This window comes from Cavia porcellus, unplaced genomic scaffold (genome assembly GCF_034190915.1).
Source record: "Cavia porcellus strain 051 isolate PalLab524CR breed Dunkin Hartley unplaced genomic scaffold, mCavPor4.1 scaffold_8, whole genome shotgun sequence".
Classification (NCBI taxonomy): domain Eukaryota; kingdom Metazoa; phylum Chordata; class Mammalia; order Rodentia; family Caviidae; genus Cavia; species Cavia porcellus.
The window spans coordinates 68,174,863-68,181,456 of NW_026947491.1; the positions used below are offsets into that span (position 1 = coordinate 68,174,863).

Here is a 6,594-nt window from a genome sequence, read left to right on the forward strand (position 1 = left end):
GGCCTCCGTCCGGGTGTTATTTTTGAGGGGAGCAGGGGGTGAGTCGAGGCGGTAGCGGGCCCCGCACCCCGGACGCCTTCTGGGGCCTCGCGCCGTGGCCGCCGACTTCTCGGGGCGTCCAGGCGGCGCTGCGGCCTCGCTCCGGGCCGCGCGGAGAAGCCGGTGGGGCTCGGGGAGGCTCAGGCCGCGCCAGGCCGCACCAACCCCGCGTCGCCGCAGCCTTCCCAGGAAGAGCGCCGGACGGGGCCCCGGGGGCTGCGGGCTGAGACTGCGGCGGCTCCGGGCCCGGCGCGACCGGGAGGCCCCGCGCCCGCTGCCTTCCTCCGGTCCCTCCCTTCCGCGCAGGCCTCCCCGCCAACTCCACGTTCCCCCTTCTTCTCCAGCCCCCCAGTCGTTACCAGCGGCTAGTGCGGGCAGTCAGGCGGCCGGAGCTGCGCAAGGAGTGACTCAGGGCGGCCGCGGCGGCGGGAGGAGCAGGAGGCGGCGCCGCGAGCAGATGGCGCTAAAAAAGACCCGCGAGCCCGCCGCTCGCGCTCATATACAATTAGCGTCAGCACGTAGGGCCCGCTCCGCGCCCTCCCCCAGCCTCGCGGTCACCTAGCAACGCGGTCAGGAGGCGGGCCCGAGCTGCGTTGCCTGGTAACAGAGCCGTCCTTCTTTCCAGAAGACCTCCATACCCAGGTGGCCGTCTCTTTCCCTAGCGCAAGGCTTGGGCTTTTCGGATTCCCGCCAGGGTCTATCTTCCTCTATTATGCACCGCGCCATCTTTTCCTCCGAGCTCACTGAAAAAGAAGTATCAACTTCTTGCGTTATGAGGCAGCCCTCCTTCCCAGCCCACCTCGTCCCTTGTTGTTTTTGGACCTTAGGGGTAGGGGGAGCATTCTGGCCTTTGAAGTTGCCTTGATGCCCTATCCCTCATCCAGCCGAACTGTGGCAACGACTCAGATCCAACAGCAACTTTTCCTCCCCACTCAAAAACAACAGTTTTTTGCTCATGACCATCTCGGCAGCATCTTCCACCGATTTTGCTTAAGTCAGGGAGTTTCCGCGCCTTCTATGTGGTGTTCTTAACCCTTGAGATAGGATTAAAGAACTAAAAATAGTCAAGGAAAATTGTTATTTTAAAAATGTAGTTCTAAGAAAACTGCAATTTCGGGACACAATCCAAGTTATCCAAGGTTATCTATATCTGTACTCCCAAGGTTTGCTTATGCATCCTAGCTTAGGAGCAGGCATGTCAGAAACTCTTAAGCTAATTTATTATCTTGACAGAAAATTTAGATTGGCCAGCACACTAGTTCCCTCAAGATTGAGGAATGAGGGGCTGGGGATTTAGCTCAGCGGCATAAGACCTGCCTTGCAAGCGTATGGTTGTGAGTTCTACCCCTGGTACCGGTAAAAATACAAAAAAAAAAAAAAAAAAAAAGATTGAGGAATGGAGCCTGCAAATACCAAATGGGTACCTCAAAAGACAGGATAAAATTTGGTATCTCTGCCTTCCAAGTCTCTCTTATTAGCTTAAAAAATCTGTGATCACCCTGATCATCCCTGCTGAGTTCTGCAGATAGACATGATAAGCACTGTTGGTTAGATCTAAAGTGGTTTGTCGGCCCTAACTATGTTAGTCTATCTCATCTTTTAAGACTGAGTATATCAAGGTAAGAGTAGATAGTTTTCAGTGTTTGCAAGCGTATTCAATTGATAGCTTTCAGATCTGTTCTAGACCCTACGAGAGTGATGCCTAGACAAATCTACTAGAATCCTCACATTTAGTACCCATTTCTTCCCTTTTTTGGCAGGGGTGGGGGTGAGCACGGGCACCAGGGATCCAACTCGACCTCCCTCGCACTTGCAGGCTGGTGCTGGTGCTTTAGCTTCTGAGCTAAACCCGAACCTCTCTTATATTTTTAAGGATGCAGTTTTTTCCTTGACACTTCCCAGTCTTGCCGAAATTAGTACTTTTTCACATTCTACAAATGCCTTAGTGTACGCATTCAATTTGGTTCTTGTAACGTGATTTTGTTTTTCTTAGCCTTTTTTCTTCATATATATAAGTTTGACCCGGTCTGATTTCAATGGAAACCTCAGGTGTGTTGTCTTCTAATCAAAGGTCTGCACAATATAAAGTAATTAGCCTATTTAAATAAACTTTCATAAACTTCATGATGATAGAATTTCTGAGACATGGTTTATATCTCACTCCAGGAAGCCTCATCAGTTTCTGCCACTTCATGGCTCTAAGGCTATTAATTTCTTGGGTTTCACCACCCCCACACCTCCATAATTAAAGGCTGATCATTACTAGTTTATATGTACCTTCTTACATTTCTCCATCTTTTTCAGTGTATCCTAGCAACTAAACAGTGAAAAACTGCTAATAATCCATGCCTTTTTAATGTAATCTTTTGATCCACAGTTTGTAAGTTAGAATCTGCCATTAAAACCAAAGAAGACCGATCATTTATATAATCATTCAACAAATCTTTATGTGTTGGGCTCACTTGAGACACTAGAAATACAACATCGTACAAGAAAGACAAGATTCTTTATTCTATTGAACTTACATTCTGGTGAGGTAGGGCAAATCATTAGTAACAAGATAATTTCCAATGCTGGTAAATGAGACAGCTATTTGGAAACAAATGAGACAAAAAGTCAATTTGTGGGGCTGGGGATTTAGCTCAGCGGCATAAGCACTTGCCTTGAAAACAGGCAGTCGTGAGTTCGATCCCTGGTACCAATAAAAACGAAAAAAAGCCAAAAAAAAAGTCAATTTGTTTTTGTTTTTCATAATTCTGAAGATTAAAATCTAGAATCAAGTTGCTGGCAGAGTTGGTTGGGGGACATGAGACTTTCTTTAGGCCTTTCTCTGTGGTAGAAGATCACCTTCTCCCTCTATCTGTGTGTCAGCATCCAAATTTCCTATTTTAATAAGGACATCAGACTAGGGCCCAGCACAATGACATCGTTTTAATTTGGCTATCTCTGCAAAGACCTGATCACCAAATAAAGTCACATTACAAGATACTGGGGTTTAGGAAATTAACATATAAAATTCACAGTGACATAGATCAACCCAAAATATTAGACTAGAGCAGCTAAGTAAATAATTGTAGGTAATGATCAGTGAAAATGTCAAGAATAAACAAGCAGAGAGGGGCTGGGGATTTAGCTCAGCGGCATAAGCGCCTGCCTTGCAAGCAGGCAGTCGTGAGTTCGATCCCTGGTACCGATAAAAAAACGAAAAAGATCTAAATAAATAAATAAATAATAATAAACAAGCAGAGAAGGCTACAATGAACCCTTGGTGCTATATTAGGATCAGAAGTATCAGTACAAATTCATGTTTTTAGATATATGAAGAACAAATAGATGGATGACATATATATGATATAGGTGTATAGGCCAGGGGTTTAATTAAAATGAATTAATAAATTGACTAGAGGGTTTTTTTCACCATGTAAGGAGAACTTGTAGCATATATTAAAAAAAAAAAATAGAATGTGGCTATGCATCTATTGCCAATACTAAACATTCAATAAAGTTTGCAGTATTCTAACTCTGAAACATCAAACTATGATTCTTGTAATTTGAAAGGTTAGTTCTTAAAGCTGGAAAAAGCAAAGAGCCTTAAAATTAGGTTTGTCTCTAGTTATAATGCTGAGTGAATTTGAACAATTAGAGGAAACTAAAGATACAGAGCATAAATAAAGCTAAATAACAACAATAATAATTACTTTTTTGTCAGTAGTACTAGGGTTTGAATTTAGGAGCTTTGCACTGAGCTATACTCACCCCCTTTTATTTTTTATTTTGCCATAAGGTCTTGCTAAATTGTCCAGGCTGGGTTTGAACTTCCAGCCCTCTGGGCTCTGCCTCCATCTGCGATTACAAGCCCACACCATCATGCCTGGCTACTAACATTTATTAAATGCCTCTTATGTGTTTTACAAATACTAACTCATTTAATCTTAATGACAGTCCTATGGTACACTCTATATTGTAGAGGGAGAAACTGTAGTTCAAATTGATCTGGAATCTATGTCCAGGCTGCACAGCCCAATAGCAGAGCCAGGCTTTATATAAGCAGTCTAGCATCAAAGTCTGCGCTAGACATATAACCATGTCTTCTCCAGTTATATAAATAAGGTGTAGTCCTAGGATCTAAGGAATTCGTTTCAAGAAAGATGGTGTAAAAAAAAAAAAAAAGAAAGAAAGATGGTGTGTAAACAAGTGCTAATAACTCAACATAGGCTTAATATAAAAGGGCATCTGAGAAAATTGCAGAGTGACACTACAAACAAACCTTGAATGGGAAATAGGAATATGCTTTGTGACTATAGAACAGACATTCCTGGCAAGCAAACAACCATAGGATAAAAGTTTGGCTTCGTTATACAAAGTGAGAGTTCAGAACTCAAATGACAGTCTCCAGCTTTGCCTGGATGTGGATTTCACTACAGAAAAAGTCAAACCAAGCCATCATGAGATACTGCAGATAAGCACTGCGTATTTGTCAATTCAGTTTGGGCTGATTCATTCTGGTTACAAGTGTCAAAATGTAAAGGATTAAAAATATTATTTCTTAGCAATGAACACATACTTTTACATTGTTTCATAAACTTAGGGATAAGATGATAATCTTAATAGATCAGGAACCAGACTAAATCTATTTTCTCAAATCCTATGAAATAATTTATGTTAGAAACAATTTTGGAAAATATGTTACAAAAACCCAGAAGACAGTAACTAAAACAGTAGAGGCTGAGGCCACAAACTCTCTAGTTTACCCTGTGTGGGCTAAATTGTGTATACATTTTAGCTCTCACAACAACTCTGTCAAGTGGCTACCATCAACATCGATATTGTATGGATAACTTGAAGTACAGAGAGGCTGAGTAACTTACACAAAATTGTGATCTATAATTGGTAGGCTCAGGATTCAATAAAATCCAGGGATTCCAGTCTGAATAGAAGAGTGATGCTATTTGATTTTAATTCATTTTTAATTCAGCAGATGATCTAGTGTGGCCTAGATTGGTAATCACAAACTCAAACACCCATATAGGCTAGGTCAGAAGCACACTGCCAAGTCAACCAGGAGCACAGGACGGTGGAAGGGAGTCGAAGGTATTCCAAACAACGGGAGACAGCAGCTGCTTTTAGACAAGGCTCCTATCTGAAGCTACTCTTCACATCTGATCAGTTGTGGTCACAGGGTTAGTGTTCGTAAGTATTCCAATTTTTAGAAAGCTGGAAACACAGATCTTTATGTGAAACTTTTCAGGTTGGAAAAAAGAGTACATAAAATGATTTCAATTCTGGACTCATTTCATTTATAGTGGCCTCTACTAGAATATTGAATGTGTGATTCAGGAAAATAATTTAAGCGGCAAGTAGAGATCTAGATATCTTCAGGATGTACGTACCAAGCAAAGTCAATAAGGCTGCCTGTGTTGGACAAAAATAGAGGACAGAGTCCAGCATTTAAAGAGGACACTTAAATAAGAGCCTGGCAGAAAGGCCTGGACGAGGAGACCTGGAGGAGAGCAGTGCCTACACTGCCAAAGGAAGAAGGACCAGTTTCTGGTTTGTCAGTAAAGAGGTGTTACAAGCTGAAAGAATAATTTTTATGACTTTCTCCTATCAGAGGAGGACCCTAGTGCTTCCCTACCGCTAATCACTTTGATGACTTTGAAAAGAACTATTGTAGTTCCATTTTTCTAATGTTAATGACATCGTATTAGCATAGTAACTATTATCCCATGTATTCAAGTGTTCTTTCTTTTTTCTTTTATATGAGATTTGCTAATAATTATTATTCCATTTATTCAGGTGTTCTTTTTTTCTTTTATATTAGATTTGCTCTTGGTGAATTTTGAAGCCTCTGAAATACCAAATTTCATCAAAACCACCAATAACAAACACGGAATTTTTCTCTGGAAAATTAATAGCTATTTAGGTTTATAATTGCATTAAAAAAATTCACCACATTCATGAGTGAAAAACTTGGTTAACACTTGGTTAGAACATTGCTCAGAAACAGTTTTACAGGGAATTTAGGACACTTCTATGAGCAGGAAAAATAGAAACAACAAAACCTTATCTAGTTGGATTCCAAGGAGTCAGTAAATAAAACTGGTTTTCCTTTCCTGAGTTGGAACCAACTGAGAGATTAAGAAGGCAGGCAAGCAGCTATCAAAATATCACCTTTCTTACAGATAAGGCAGTTAGGGGGAAAATGAGGTTTTTAAAATATGCAATGGTCTGGATTTCTCAATAGTTCCCCTTTCACTAACTCCAGCTCCTGCTTGCTGGCTCAGGCCCTTTAGTATGCTACAGGAAGGTCAGATGCAGGTTTTTTTTTTTTTTTTTGTCTTTTTCCTTTTTATCGGTACTGGGGATCGAACCCACGACTCCCTGCTTTCAAGTTTCAAGACAGGCGCTTATGCCACTGAGCTAAATCCCCAGCTCCCTGTTTTTTTTTTTTTTTTTTTTTTTTTTTCTTTAAGAGAGAAGCCAAGAAGAAATTGGGCTTTACTTGCCCAGTTCTTTGCCCCAGACTTCCTATTCAGCAGCCTTGCCCCTCCTGCC

General features: G+C 41.7%; 1 protein-coding gene across 2 annotated transcripts in view; it reads right to left on the reverse strand.

Moving 5' to 3' along the window:
- Nap1l1 (nucleosome assembly protein 1 like 1) overlaps nt 1-564 on the reverse strand; it is a 38,462-nt gene extending 37,898 nt beyond the window's left edge. Inside the window, exon 1 of one of the 2 annotated variants that reach the window (XM_063255173.1) lies at nt 399-564. The gene's annotated coding sequence lies outside the window, so the exon portion shown is untranslated. The remainder of the gene's footprint in view (nt 1-398) is intronic. The other variant, XM_063255172.1, reaches the window with a different exon arrangement.
- Between the last annotated feature and the right edge of the window lie 6,030 nt (nt 565-6,594).